This window comes from Gorilla gorilla, chromosome 11 (assembly GCF_029281585.2).
Source record: "Gorilla gorilla gorilla isolate KB3781 chromosome 11, NHGRI_mGorGor1-v2.1_pri, whole genome shotgun sequence".
Taxonomy (NCBI): Eukaryota; Metazoa; Chordata; class Mammalia; order Primates; family Hominidae; genus Gorilla; species Gorilla gorilla.
The window spans coordinates 94,150,267-94,164,727 of NC_073235.2; the positions used below are offsets into that span (position 1 = coordinate 94,150,267).

At 39.9% G+C, this 14,461-nt stretch overlaps 1 long non-coding RNA gene across 3 annotated transcripts in view; it reads left to right on the forward strand.

The window, feature by feature from the left end:
* LOC129531922 (uncharacterized) overlaps positions 1 to 14,461 on the forward strand; it is a 51,107-nt gene that overhangs the window by 9,278 nt on the left and 27,368 nt on the right. Inside the window, exons 1-3 of one of the 3 annotated variants that reach the window (XR_008677404.2) lie at positions 5,564 to 5,874; positions 8,934 to 9,050; positions 9,856 to 9,907. The exons of 1 other annotated variant lie outside the window; for it this stretch is intronic. This is a non-coding gene — a long non-coding RNA (uncharacterized lncRNA). Of the gene's footprint in view, positions 1 to 1,847; positions 1,934 to 5,563; positions 5,875 to 8,933; positions 9,051 to 9,855; positions 9,908 to 14,461 lie in introns of those variants that run through there. One more of the 3 variants, XR_010129651.1, reaches the window with a different exon arrangement.

The following is a 14,461-nucleotide window of genomic DNA, read 5'->3' on the forward strand; positions in this document are numbered from 1 at the left end:
CATATATGTATACATATATATACACATATATGTATACATATATATACACATATATGTATACATATATATACACATATATGTATACATATATATACACATATATGTATACATATATATACACATATATACACATATATGTATACATATATATACACATATATACACATATATGTATACATATATATACACATATATACTCAAAACACACACCGAAAACTCATTGTTCTGAAAATAGATAAATAAAAAGAATAGAATATTTATATTGTCTATCCTATAAAAACCATGCCTCAGGGTAATCTAATAGTTGATATGGAAAAGTTCTTCTTTATAAGAAATTCCAGCTAATAAATTAAGAAGGAATGACAGCATTATAATATCACCATTTTGCTACTTCTAATGAAATAATGAATCTATGAAATGATCACCAATGTCCTCTAAATCATTTTGGAAAATTGATGAATGCTTTCTAATAAATGGATCTAGTTGACAATTCAGAACCACCTTGATCAATCACAAAACACTAGACAACCATACATTATGTACCTCCTGATATGAAGCAATAAGAAGAACTAACACTAGTATTCTTTCAAAAAAAATTGATCCTGACTGTATTCGGGTCTCTATATCTACCAGTTTATGGAAATTAGAGTGCAGAGAACAAGTTAAATAATCCCATGGGTAACAATGTCTGAAACCCTGTAAGATCAACAGCCATGTTTCTTCAACAAATAAATTGCAAGGAAATTAAAGGGGTGATGATTGTGGAAAGTCCTCTCAAGGGAAACATAAACTAAATGCAATGTGTGAACCTTATTTGAATTTTGTTGTGAAAGAATCCACTGGATAAAAGTATTCAATGGACATTTGGGAAAATCTGAACTGTGATTAGATATTGATGATATTAAGAAATGGGTCACTTTTTTCCCAGTGTGACATGGCTTGTTGTCTATGTTGAAGAGTCCTAATATTTTGGAGATACCTGTTGTGTCCTGTTCTAGTTTCCAGTTCCACATTTAAGGAGCCTGGACGTCACCACTCTACCCTAACGACAAGTAAAAAAGCCGAACAAACTGAAAAGTTAACAGCTCTTCTTAGATCTGTAAGAACAGTGAGGTCATAGAGCAAACCACTGCCCCACAGATTTGTAGAGTCAGGCAAAGACAAAGAATCACAACTTACCAGAGCAAAAACCCAGGAGCAGAAACCTCCATGGGAACCAGTGCAGGATAGGAAAACTTGAACTGTAGTGGATGATTTGCTGGAGGCTCAGAGCGACAAGTCTAAGAGATTAAAAACACCAGGAAAATCCAGTCACTGAGGGGCTCCCACACTTTTGTGAGTTTTATCTCCTGGAGCTCTACCAGATTCTCATAGTGAATATCAAAGAAAAATCCTCTCCCGCTTCTGGCCGAGGAAAGGGAAAAGTAGTCATTTTGAAATAAACCAGAGAATTCTGTTCTGAATACATGAATGATAAAAAAGTGAAACAGCCTATTGCTGATATATAGAAAGTTTTAGTGGTCTATATAGAAGATCAAACAAGCTATAACATTCCCTTAAGCCAAAACCTAATCCAGAATAAGTCCTAACTCTCTTCAATTCTGTGTAGCCTGATAGAGGTGAGGAAGCTGCAGAAGAAGAGTTGGAAGCTAGCAGAGGTCAGTTTATAAAATTTAAGGAAAGAAGCTAAGTCCATAACATAAAAGTGCAAGGTAAAGCAGCAATTGCTGACGTAGAAGCTGCAGCAAGTTCTCCAGAAGATCTAGCTAAGATAATTCATTGAAGAAGGTGGTGCTATAGTTTGAATGTTTGTCCTTCTAAACCTTTTGTTGAAATTTGTTCCCCAGCGTTGGAGGTGGGACCTAACAGGAGGTGTTTGAGTCATGGGGGCAGATCCCTTAAGAAGGACTTGGTGCCGTCCTTGTGGAAATGAGTGAGTTCTTGTTCTGTTGGTTTCTGTGAGCATCTGGTACCTCCCCTCTCTCCTGCTTTCCCTCTTGACATATGATCTCTACACACCAGCTCCCCTTTGTTTTCTGCCATGAGGGGAGGCTTCCTGAGCTCTTCATTAGAAGCAGATGTTGGCAACACATTCTTGTGCAGCCTGCAGAACCATGAGCCAAATAAACCTCTTTTCTTTGTAAATTACCCAGTGTCAGGTATTCCTTGATAGCAACACAAACAGAGGAAGACAGGTGGCTACATTAAACAACAGATTTTCAATGCACAGTTGACCCTTGAGCAACACGGTTTGAGCCTGTGCAGGTTCACTTTTACATTAATTATTTTCAATCAAATGCAGATTGAAAATACAGTATTCATGGGATGTGAAACCCACATATATAGAGAGCCATCTTTTCATATATGCAGGTTCCACAGAGCTGACTGTGGGACTTGAGCATGTGTGTATTTGGGTATAGGTAGAAGGTCCTGGAGGCAATACTGAAGGATGATTAGACAAAAGAGTTTTCTGTTGACAGAAGATGCCATCTAGGACTTTTATAGTTAGAGAGAAGAAGTCAATGCCTGGATTCAAAGCTTCAAAGAATAGGCTGATTCTCTTGTTAGGGGATAATGCAGTTGGTGATTTTAAGTTAAAGCCAATGCTCGTTTACTGTTCCAAAAATCTTAGGGCCATTAAGAATTATGCTAACTCTACTCTGCCTGTGCTCTATAAATGGGAAAACAAAACCTGGATGACAGCACATCTGTTTATAGCATGGTTTACTGAATATTTTAAACCTACTATTGAGAATTACTACTCAGAGAAAAGGATTCTTTTCAAAATATTGCTGCCCATTGACAAGGCACCTGGTCATTACAAGATGAAATGATAGGATGTTAGTTATTTGCCTCAAAATAGTCCTGTGGGTGGGAGTATAGATGAAGTAAGATTATTCATAAGATGATAATTATTAAGGATTGGGGACTAGTATAAAAGGGTTTATTATATTTTTCTATCTTCTACTTATTTTCATTTTAAAAAAAGTTTAAAAATTTGAATGGACACATTATCTGCCCTGAGAAAGCTAAACCTTTATACTATGATATAACAATCTAGGAATGCTCAGAATTTGGGACAAGCCAGGTATTAACCTCGTGCAATCTTATTATATCCTGAGTGGGAAGACGGAAATATCACTCTGGATGATGATGGGAAAGCAAAGGATTTCCCTTCTATTGGAAAGTTTAGATCTGGGGCTAGGAGGCCAATTTAGGTATAAGCATGCTTTTAACATTGAAAGGGACTGGCATAATAATTGTATTAAATTAATGTGTGCCAAGCATTTTAAACAGTTCCTAGAATGTTCTAAGTGCTAGGTAAATGTTTGTTGTTGTTATTTCATGTTAATGATTTCCCCATCATCAGCCATCCTGAAATAAGCACTAGTGCCGGGAAGACCTCCTCCTACCTTTGTGAGGTGGTATTATTGAGACTATACAAACCAGGAATTCAGACCTTGGACTTTTGAAGGGCAGAAAGCTGACTAGTCCCTGAGAGTGCCTTGTTTTCCCCTCCATTTTTTTTTTTTGTTTCTAGAGAAGAGAGACAGTTGTAGGACTGGCTTTCTCAGCAAATGCAGCAATAATAGAAGCTGCCAGCAGCGCTGGAGGCAGAAAGGTGGCGGCTGCAAAATGCTGGCAGCAAGGAGGGCAGCAGAGTGCACGGCAGGGACCCAGCGAGACAGCAGTGCAGATGGAGGCAAGGAGCTCAGTGCCAGTAGGGCACCACAGGGACACAGGGGAGTAGGAGTGACGACTTGCCACATAGGAGGGAGTTGATGTGGGGTTGGGGTCACAGACACCAAAGAGTTTACCAACTAGTGGGGGAATACGTTGATTCATCATTGATTGGAGGTTTTGGAGGATGGTGTTTCATTCACTGCCTTCTTGGTGGTGCTTGTGTGGCTGCTTGAGTGAGAGTGTGTATGTACCATGAGCATGCAGATGTATATGTGTTTGTATGGATATCTGGTTGTGCGGCACCAGTGATAACAAGAGGACTCAATCCCCTGGTAAAAAGGAGCCTAACTGCATATTTAGATTAAATATTTGAGTAAGCAAACATTGCTGAGTAATCAACCTGATGAATATTTTTCCCTCTACAGTGAAGTTGCATTTCATACACATTTAGTTTATGAGAATTCACTAAGAGGACTTGGCTTAGTAAACAAGAAAGCCAACAAAACCCAATAAAAGTAAGACAGAAGTGGGAAAGAAAGACAAAAATATTCATTTTAATGGTGCACCCACCATGACACCAACAACTGGCGCCCCCCGGGTTGTCTCAGCTCTGACATGGTTCTTAGAGGGCAGCATCTTGCTGCTCTGTAGGACTCTAGTCCTTGAAAACACATCTATCTTTCTGTTTTTAAAATAATGTAAAGCAACTGCCTTACCCAGAACTCAGTGAAGAATACCCACTTCTAACTCTCACTCTATAAAAATAAAATTTTGAAAATTAGATTTTTCATGTCTCTGTTATAGTAAGTGGAATCATTTGTAAGTGATTTATTGTATAGGGCTGTATACATAAAACTGTGCATCCTTAGTTAATTTAAAGAAATTTAAAAAAAATTTAGGCAATGCATGGTTTTATTTTATATGCTGACTTTAGACCCTATCCCTGCAAAAAACATGAGTCCTCTCTATGATTTATATTATACACATTGAATCAAAACAAATGCCTCATTTGAATGTGGTGAATCAGTGTGGCACAGAGGGTGTGTCGAAATTCGGTGTTTATTATTTTGTTTCATACAAAACAAAAGTAAGTCCTTAAGAACAGGGTTGGGAGAGCACTGAAAAGTGAAGATGAAGCTTAAATGCAGCATCTGGGGAAGGAAGGGCCAAAGGATGTGGGAAAATTACTCTTGGTAGTGTCCTAAAGGGAATAGGCAGTAATGGGTAGGGGTAGAAATGTGATAGAGCTGTCAGAGAACATGAACTTGGCTATGTAAGTTCCGAAGCATAGGTCTGGTTTTACCTGCTCTTATGTGACAAATTGTTTATCACATTTGAGCCGTCTGTGCAGACCCCCACCCCTATGTTTTAGCCGTGCTGTGAAATGGCATGAAGCACCCATTGGTCCAAAGCAACCTGGTGGCCACTGCTCAGTAGGAGTGAAAGTGCTCTTGGTGCTGCCTGTTACCTTCCCTGTTCTTTTTCTGGATCCTTCTTTGGGATTATCAACATATCTAGGGTTTCAGGCTTGTCTGTGTTTATTGTCGATTGGAGGCAGAAGAGCTTCCTGGGAAGAGAAGTCAAGCTAGCCCCATTGCTGGGGTTCAGAAGCATCTGCCCTTGCAGGGCCCACTGGTGAGATTGCCCAATAGGTGTGATTTGAGTGGGAGAGGAAGGTGGTGGGAAAGGGTGAGAAATATCCTAGGAAAAAACGATCTGGGCATGTGGAACTTGACCAGAACAAAGCCTTCCTTGACAGGGCAAGAGGAGGCGTTGAGTACAATGCAGTGACTGTTCCCAGAGTCCATCCTTATCCCTGCTTGCTGGCTGGGTCCTGGGGAAGGAGAGAGCTTTGGGGATAAAGGGAAAGGGCTGACTCAGTAACCTATGTAACATAGTAGAGCGCAAGGTTGCTCTGAGATTCCTGTCGCACAGGTTCAAACACCTGCAGCCAAAGGAGACATTATTCATCCACTTGCCCTGCTAGATTCAGCTAAGGGTTCGGGAGGTTGCCAACTTATATGTTTACTGCTGGACCTGTGAGAGCATCAGGGCTGCTCCTGAGCTCGGAGCAGGCAGGGGTGCGCATGCAGAGAAGTGGGGGCCCCCTGGATTGTGAAGGGGTCCTGGAACTCTTGGGTTGGGTGAGTATTTTGCAGGGAGCTGGAGTGCCTGAAGGAGCCCTCCATGGTGAGTTAAAGTCAGTATTAACTTTTTGGTTTTACATTTTTCTGGGGCTTGAAATTATCTCCTTACACATCCGTGGAATTAAATGACTTCATAAAAAGTAGTCTCAAATGTGTTCATGCAAAATAGATTTATTATGCTTTAAAACTCTAACTTGTCTTATCTGTGGGTGATTTAAGCCTCTTTTGTGGTATAAGCGTAGGTTTCTTGGCTTTCTTGTAGCATTTTATTTAGATTTTGGAATGTTATTAATGAAACTAATGTTTTAAAATAAGAAAAAATTCTTTGGAAGATTCTCCAACATTTTCAAGAGCAGTTTCAGAGAAGAAAATTAGTTTTCTAAGTTCGTTTTATGTGATTTCCACACAGACCTCCTAAAGCAAAATCAATATGCAATAAAATCCTGGGCACTGGAGCTGTTGCTGTCAGTTTCTCACTAATAAGTGTATTAGACCTAATCCCCTGTCATATTCATGCACCTTCGCCTACATTTGTGTCCAGGTATACTTTGAGAAAACCAAATGTAAAAATGTCTTGCTACATGATAATTTCCACCTTGTACCCACATTATTTCTTGCACTTTCTTTTTCCTGCTCCAGTAGAAGTTTTGCAAATTTGTGTGAGATACATTTTTTTAACCTTTTCATGATGAAAGGAGAGAAAGTTAATTTATAGGAATTGGCTGCTTTTCTGATTATGGAGGAGGGAGAGAAACATAAGTCAGCAAGCAGGGATCTATTCTTCATTGTTTACTTCTTACCTCCATCTTCTCTGTTTCAAGTTGGGGACAGGGCTAATCCCAATTTCAGAGGAGGCTGACCTGACAGCTGGGCTGCTTAGAGGTCTGGTCCTTCCTTGCACCAAGGGGGCTTGGGCAAAATTCTGAAACCTGCCATGCAAACACTGCTGGTTAATCCTGGCAGGTCATGTCTACTGGCTTCTCTTTTTCCTTTCTTCCACAATCACACACAGAGCCTTGACTTCAAGCTTCCAGGAATTAATAAAGGCAGAGACAAACATTACACTTCCGAGATTCTAATTAACTTTGATATGGATTTATGTGTAAAGTTGGATGAGTCACTGATTTTAATAAACAGGAAAGAAAATCTTAAAGATTAATGTAATAGCTGAGAACACAGGCACCAGAACTTTGATGCTTGCTTAATTTTTTTCTCCCAGCCCATGTCATTTGGAGAAAAAATATCAAAGACAGTTATGAAGGGAGAAAGGAAAGGGGATTATGCAAATTAGAAGTGAACAGGACTAAATCATTACTCTTGTGCAAATGAGCTTCTCCTTCATGCGCTTTTCAGGAGTGTTTTAGGGCTATATTTGCTGAGGATACATTCCTGAAGGTAATGAGAAATGGAGGCATGATGGAAAGAGCCTGATTATAAACTAATTGATCTTTGTAAGTATTACTAAAGGTTAAAAGGAAAAAAAAAAAGAAAAAAAATCTGAAGTCCAGTAAGAACTTCACCTTGTTTACATTAATATCCATCTTTTTGAAAAAGTGGCAATAATGAATTAGTGACATACACACTTTGAGCTTCCGTTTCCCCACACCCAGCCTAGGCAGTGTCAGAAGTATAGAGCAGTATGGCTGTTTTTCCAGCTGACCTTCCTAGTGGTCTAAGCTCCTTATTAGCTTCAGAGCTGCTGCTGTCCTGCTTCGTCTGTCGTTTGCCCTGAGCTGGGGACTACGGCAGAGTGTAGGTTTCCAACTGTTAATCGAAACTTCTCATGTTAGGTGCAGTGGTTAAAATCATCAGCTCTCTGGTCTCTCAAGCCAATCACGTTCCCATTTGATGGAATATTCCAGTGTTGAGCATCACCAAGGTTAACTACTTTAGCTTAAAGCTCCCTTTGGCCTGATAGAAGACAGTAATACATATACAGATTCATTTTGAGTGATTGTACAGATTAAGTATTCAATTTTTTCCTAAATAATAAGCTAATATTGTGTTAGATTTGAAACAATGCACAAGGCCGTATTGTGTTTGATTAACCTTGACTGTGGGTGCTTTTGTAGCTTAGGCAGCTGGTTTGAACAAACTTGCAAATTCACAGCCTTACAAAGAAAGTCATTAATTTTTTATCATTTTATAAAGTAGGAACTTTGTATGTATTTACTGATAATGAGGGGACATATGTAGGTTGACATAATTTATTGATACTTTATTTCACATTTGAGTTTTGTGACCAAATACTTATAAATAACATCCTGGGATGTACATATTTTCTCATCTATAGTATTTTTTCTTAGAATAAAATCAATGAGAGTGTATTGCCACTGAGACTTCTGAAAAAAGTAACTAATAGTCGTTAAGACTTTGGAGGCTGAATTTTGGCTTTGCCTCTTATTAGTGCAACCTTGAGTAAATCACTTACCCTCTCTAAGCTCAATTTCTTGAGCTTAAAAACGGAGACAATATCACTTGCATGTTAGGGTTGTTCTGTATTAATTGAAATAACCTATGCAAATTGCTTAGGCCAGTGTTGGCCACATAATGAAGCATTTAATTAGCATAGCTATTATTATTATTTCTAGAAATAGGATTGCTGGCTTAAGTGTATGTAAAAATATTGATGCATATTGCCAAAGTTTATTTTAAATTTTGAATATAAAGTTGTGGGTCTCATTAATGAACATATTATAGTAAGAGATAATAGGCATGTCCACAAATGCAAGAAGCTGCTCCTACTATTCACTTGTTTGTTTTCTCTGTTCTGTCTTCTTCTTATAACAGCATCTTGGTTTTCCTTTGGAGAAACACCTTGCTCCCATTCTCAGTCCATGTAGTTCAATGGGGTTGATCCCATCCTCTGGCTTCAGAAGGGAGCAAAAGTATATGAGGTGGTCCTGGGTAATAAAAATATCATACCCGACTCCGCTCCTGGACACAGTGATTGGCTCAGTAATAGGCATGTGACTTGAGCTGGGCCAATGAGAACCCACTGTAGGATGTTTACTGACTGATTAGGAAACTGTCATCATCCTTTTACATCCTTAGCATCCTTAGGAGATGCTAATCTTGTTGACCATCTTTGCACCCATACAGAAAAATTCTTCTGGGGAATAAAGCATAGAGAAATGAAGAGCTAAGATACAGAGGAGCTTCCCAAGACCATGTTTGAACACTTGTAAACAGCCATGCCTGGACTTCTGAGTTAAACGAGTCAGTATATTTCCTTTATTGCTCAAATCACTTTTTGTGTTGGGTCCTTTTTGAAAGGTGGCCAAATCTGCCCAATCATATTATGCTCCTCAAGGACACACCCTGTGTGAGGAATAAGCAGGGTTCCTACCAAGTCAACTGTCAGAGTGATTTACCTTCCAAGATATTTCTGAATGATGGTAGACTCAAGTTAATGTGAGTTATGTGATGCCTGTCTGTCATTGGATGAAGATCTACACTGGACAGTTTCAGGTTTCTTTCTAAACCATGACTGAAGCCATAGATTACCTGATAACCAACCATGGTTCTATAAATGTCTGTACGTGTCTATAAAAGTCAATGCAGAAAATTAAAAAAGAAGTCTGGGTCGGGTGCGGTGGCTCAAGGCTGTAATCCCAGCACTTTGGGAGGCCAAGGTGGGCGGATCATGAGGTCAGGAAATCCAGACCATCCTGTCTAACACGGCAAAACCACATCTGTACTAAAAAAAATACAAAAAAATTAGCCGGGCATGGTGGTGGGCGCCTGTAGTCCCAGCTACTCGGGAGGCTGAGGCAGGAGAATGGCGTGAACCCAGGAGGTGGAGCTTGCAGTGAGCCGAGATCGCGCCACTGCACTCCAGCCTGGGTGACAGAGCGAGACTCTGTCAAAGAAAGAAAGAAAGAAAGAAAAAATCCGAATGGGCTGTTAAAATGAAAATCTGCATACTGCATCTATTGGTACTAATTTCAAAGACTTCTTTCCTGTAGGTTTGCATTGCAAAACATAAACATTGCTTATATTTGATTTTTTCATTTGTCCATAGTGATTATACAAAGGCTGATCAACAGAACACCCATGTGGAGGGGTCACAGAAGGTAAAGCCAAAACATAACATGAAGACCAAATATGGCACGGCTTTGAGCACCAGTGCAAGGCATTTGCATGATTCTTTGCAAAATGGAGAGTTGTTCAAAGTTTTGAATAAGGAAGCTTCTAGAGGATTAATAGGGCAATAATATGCAGATGAGCATAAAAGAGAAGAGACAGATGCCTGTTATTGGGCCATTGCAATATTTCAGAATGAGATAAAGAAGTAGGGCAATGGGAGTGAAAAGAAAATGATGGATGGGAGAGACATGGAGAAGGAGGAATAAATAAGAAGACTTGGCCTCCACAAGAATATGGGGCACCAACGGAGAGAGAAAAGTGAAAGATGAGCATACAGTGATGTTTTAAAAAGTGAGTTTGGGAAACTGCTTTTGTTCAGTGGAGGAGCTTGTGGAGAAGATAATGAGTTTAGTTTTATATGTATTTGAGCCCTTTTCTGTTTGGCTGTCAGCTCTCCTAGAAGCTGAATGTCGTATGTAGAGTGGGATGTAACCATGAGGTTGCCCTGGAACTCAGAAACTGCTATAGGTATAAAGAGAAGTATGAAAAGTAACTTAAAGAACAACGACCTTTATCCATAGCCTGGGATTGTCTTAACATATGTAAAGAAAAAATGGCTTCTTAAGGAATTGTTTGGTAGTGAAATAAAGAAAATGGTGAGTCATGGAGACAAAATTTGGCAGTTCAACAAGAGCACCATTTAGTGGCATGCGGCTTAGGTCTGGTGTGATTGCCAGATGTGGCCCAGTGTGTTGATGGATGGATGCACCAGTCTATTTTAACCTTATGCCACTTCATCATTTGTTCTAATTTTATCCTAACCAAATCTACCTTCTAATTATACTTTGGTTCCTCATATAGTTTCTAGGGCAGAAGAAAAATTCCTTGTGAGTAGCAGATCCCTTTACATTGTCTGTTATTAAATTGTCACTTCTGAGTTTCCACAGTGTTGAGTCATCACCCTCACCATTTATCCAACCCTGGGGTGCAGGCAAGACTGAATTTCCCTCTTTATAAGACTGTAGTCCAGTCTCTGCCTGGGGGTGACCTACCAGGTCAAGGGCTCCCTGCTAAGCCCGCATGATAGATAGGTGACTGACCTTCCTCCTGATATGTTCTGGCTTTTCCATGACCACTTCTGCTCTCTAACTCCAAACATACCAGGCAACCATGAATTCAACAACAAGGCCTCTAATTTGCTAGGAGGGTTGTCACAGACTGCAAGGATTAACAGCTAGAACATTTTTCTACTTGGGGAACTTGAAGGCACCACACAAATCCTATTTACTTCATTCACTCATTTGTGTGTGTGTGTGTGTGTGTGTGTGTAAAATCATAAAGTTATTCTTAATGACTATAGGAAAAAAAAGAGAAACTAACCAACCAAACAAACAAAAACTGTTAATGTCCCTATGCAGGGGCAATATGCACTTTGCCTGCATAGTTTGCACTTTTGCCTATTTCTTCCTAGGCAATTTCATTTCTACTTTAAATTTATATGAAATTTTAAAAGCTTTATTATCTGGTTCTCAATACCACTGTAGATTAGAAGTAGCAATTTAGAGAAAGAGAAGAAAAAGAAAAGTCATAAAAATTAGATATAATTTTTTAAAGTGAAGAGTGCTCTGGGGTCACACACAGCTCAGTAATCCTGAGGTCAGTCACTGCATTGTGACTGATGTAATAATACATTTATATCTTGATGACCTCAAATTGTCATTAAATGGTTAAATTAAATTTGGTATATATCTTTTAAAAGTCAGAAATACAAAAAAATACACTTTTCAACTATATTGTTCAAACTGGTTAAAAAACATAAGAAGTGAACCCTTAGCTGTCTAGAAAACCTAGCTACAGAGAATTATTCCTTTTCACTGGGTTACAAATAAACAAGATCCTATAGTTAAAACTGCTGGTTTCTTCCCAGTATCCATCCCACCATTCTTCTGCTATTTAGAAGTCATGCTCTTGGTGGGACTGACCACACCTCTGGCTCCAGACATAGGCTGTACTTGGCCTAAACTACTCATGATAATCACATCTGCCTGCCAGAGTAACTAGTCCAGGAATGAGCCTGTAGCCATGCCTTAAACCAACAGCTCATAGCATTTCTCTGATCACAGGGATCATACATCTGCAAATTGGGGTAGGCACTGGCCCCAGTTTATCAGTCAGAATAAAACCCTTAGCTTCCGTTCGGTGGCTGTGGAAGAGAGGCTCTCTTCCATCATCTGAGATGCACATTTGAGTTCTGGAACTACAGCAACAATTATCTTACCATGAAAAAGCCTGCCTGAGAATTAAAGCAACCCATGGAAGACAGCAGAGCTGAGAGAGATAGAAAAGAAGCCAGAATCCTGAAATCTACTCTATATCTGGGCTTGAGTCAATAATTGTCATCTGTGTTTAGGCTGTTTTGACTTGCGAGAAAGCACAAATGTTGTACTGTGCTTTGATGGAGGTGATGGTAGGCCATCAGCAAGTACATGTCCGGCTCTTGTGTTATGGACATGCATCTAAAGTTCAGGACACCAACTGAGGATGGGCTTGAGTAACATGGAGGGAGATGGTAGCATGCCACACAGGAGCTGCTCAATATGTAAATATTAATTGAGTGTGTTTTGAGTAATCAGAATGGGTTGGGACTTGCTGGGGGAAAAGATAAGATGGAGACTAGAGATCTGAAGACTGAAAAGTCACTTAGGATCAGGAGAAGTGGGAACTAGTGAAGGAGGCTCTGGAGTAGATAGGAAGTGAGCTCTAATATTGCCACATTATTGTGCCTAATGAGAGAAGAGAACTGGTGAACTACAATGTCAAATCCTTTAGAGACACCAAGAGAATCAATAGACAAGCTTGGTAATTTGGAGGCTATTGGTGACTGGGTGGAATGCATAAAAACCAATAGTAAGTGATTTGAATGTTATTAGGTTTATGATAAATATGGTATAAACAAAGTTTCCCAGAGACACTGGCCCAACAAAATATAGTCACAATGACAGACACAAAATGGATTTTTTTTTTCTGGTCCTGCTTCTATTTGCTCTGTAGATAAATCCAGAGGATTAAAAATTCTTCACACCTTTCTGGGGGACTCCAGAGTTTTTTTGTATTCATGACAAACCACTGATTCCAAGTGGTATCTGCCGTTTTCCTCCTCTCCTCAGCTGGCTCTCTGTGGGGACAGGTGATTCTTACAAAGGTACACAGTAAAACAGAGAGGTGACTCCTGGGAGGCTAGCCAGTCAACAGCCGTAGCCAGTCAATGTCCATAGCTTATGGCATTCATCCTGGAAGTATGACACCACCATCAGGTTGTAGCTAGTCCCCAGCTCTGGAGCTCAGAAGTCTCCTTTCATCAGCATACCAAGACAGGGCTATCCCTTTGGTGGGGCCTGGATTAACCTAGCTCTCAGAGGGTTGTCTCCTATGGATCTGTTTGTTAAATTTTAGAGAGCAATACAACCATCAAGAGATGAGAATGCCTGGACTGGCAGAGGTTTGGTGAGCAAGGAATCCAAACATTAGGACTGATTTGACTCAAGAAGTGTCTCCTTGCTAAAACAGATTGAGGTACTCTAGGGATGGTGTTGCCTAGAAATTGAAAATGTTAGTGCTTAAGCAAAATTTTTTTTTCTCTAGGCAACAGTTGCATAATTATTTGTCAACATTTTCTTCCTCTGGGACCCTGTTTTTTCCCCTGCTTCTGTGGCCGATCATCTTCTATTCATGTGTTTTTTCTTCCAAATTCAGGTCTGATATGCTTGATTAGGATTCTGCTTATGACCAAATGCCCATTCTGCCTCCTTGAGATTTCTCTCAGTAACCTTGACTGGAATTTTAAGTGTTCACAAACATTCCCTTTATACATTTTTAAAGGCCACGTTTGGTGTGTATTCCCATAGTTGAAAAGGTATATCCAGTGATGTGGATATTTTCTAGTTCAATCATTCATTCTATAAACATTCCTACTATGTGTCAGGTACTGTGTTAGATGCTGGATAATAATTTAAGATAGACACAATCCTGTTCTTCTCAGCTTCTAAGAATGAGTACTGAGAGAGATTTGCCTCTAGTCCCTGGATATTGTGATAGTTCCTGTTGCTACTGGAGCCCCAAATGGCAACGCCTCTGGGAGTACCCATTGATGTCTGTCAGTGTTGGTTGGTTCTCTTGTTGGTAATTCCACGGACCTATGTCCCTGGCTGCCAGAGGGTGCTAGTGGGCAGCTGGGTCTGTCCCTAAGCCTGGGCTGAGGGCAGCCAGGGCTATGAGAGCATGCATAATGCATACTGAGGGCACCATCTTCTGATGCTGCTGAGGCTGATGTCTTCAGTGCTAACCACTCTGCTCCTCCAAACTTCTGGCTGTTCTAGCATTTCTCATTCTTACTGTAGCCCCTTTGTCTAGGGCTCACTGCCACCTAATCCTACAACCAAAACGTACATATTGACTTTTTCTTCCCTTAGGATGAGTTTTTTTTTTTTTGTCCTCTGGAAAGTAATTATTTTTCCTGCTGCAAATAGAATGTTGGCTTGCCT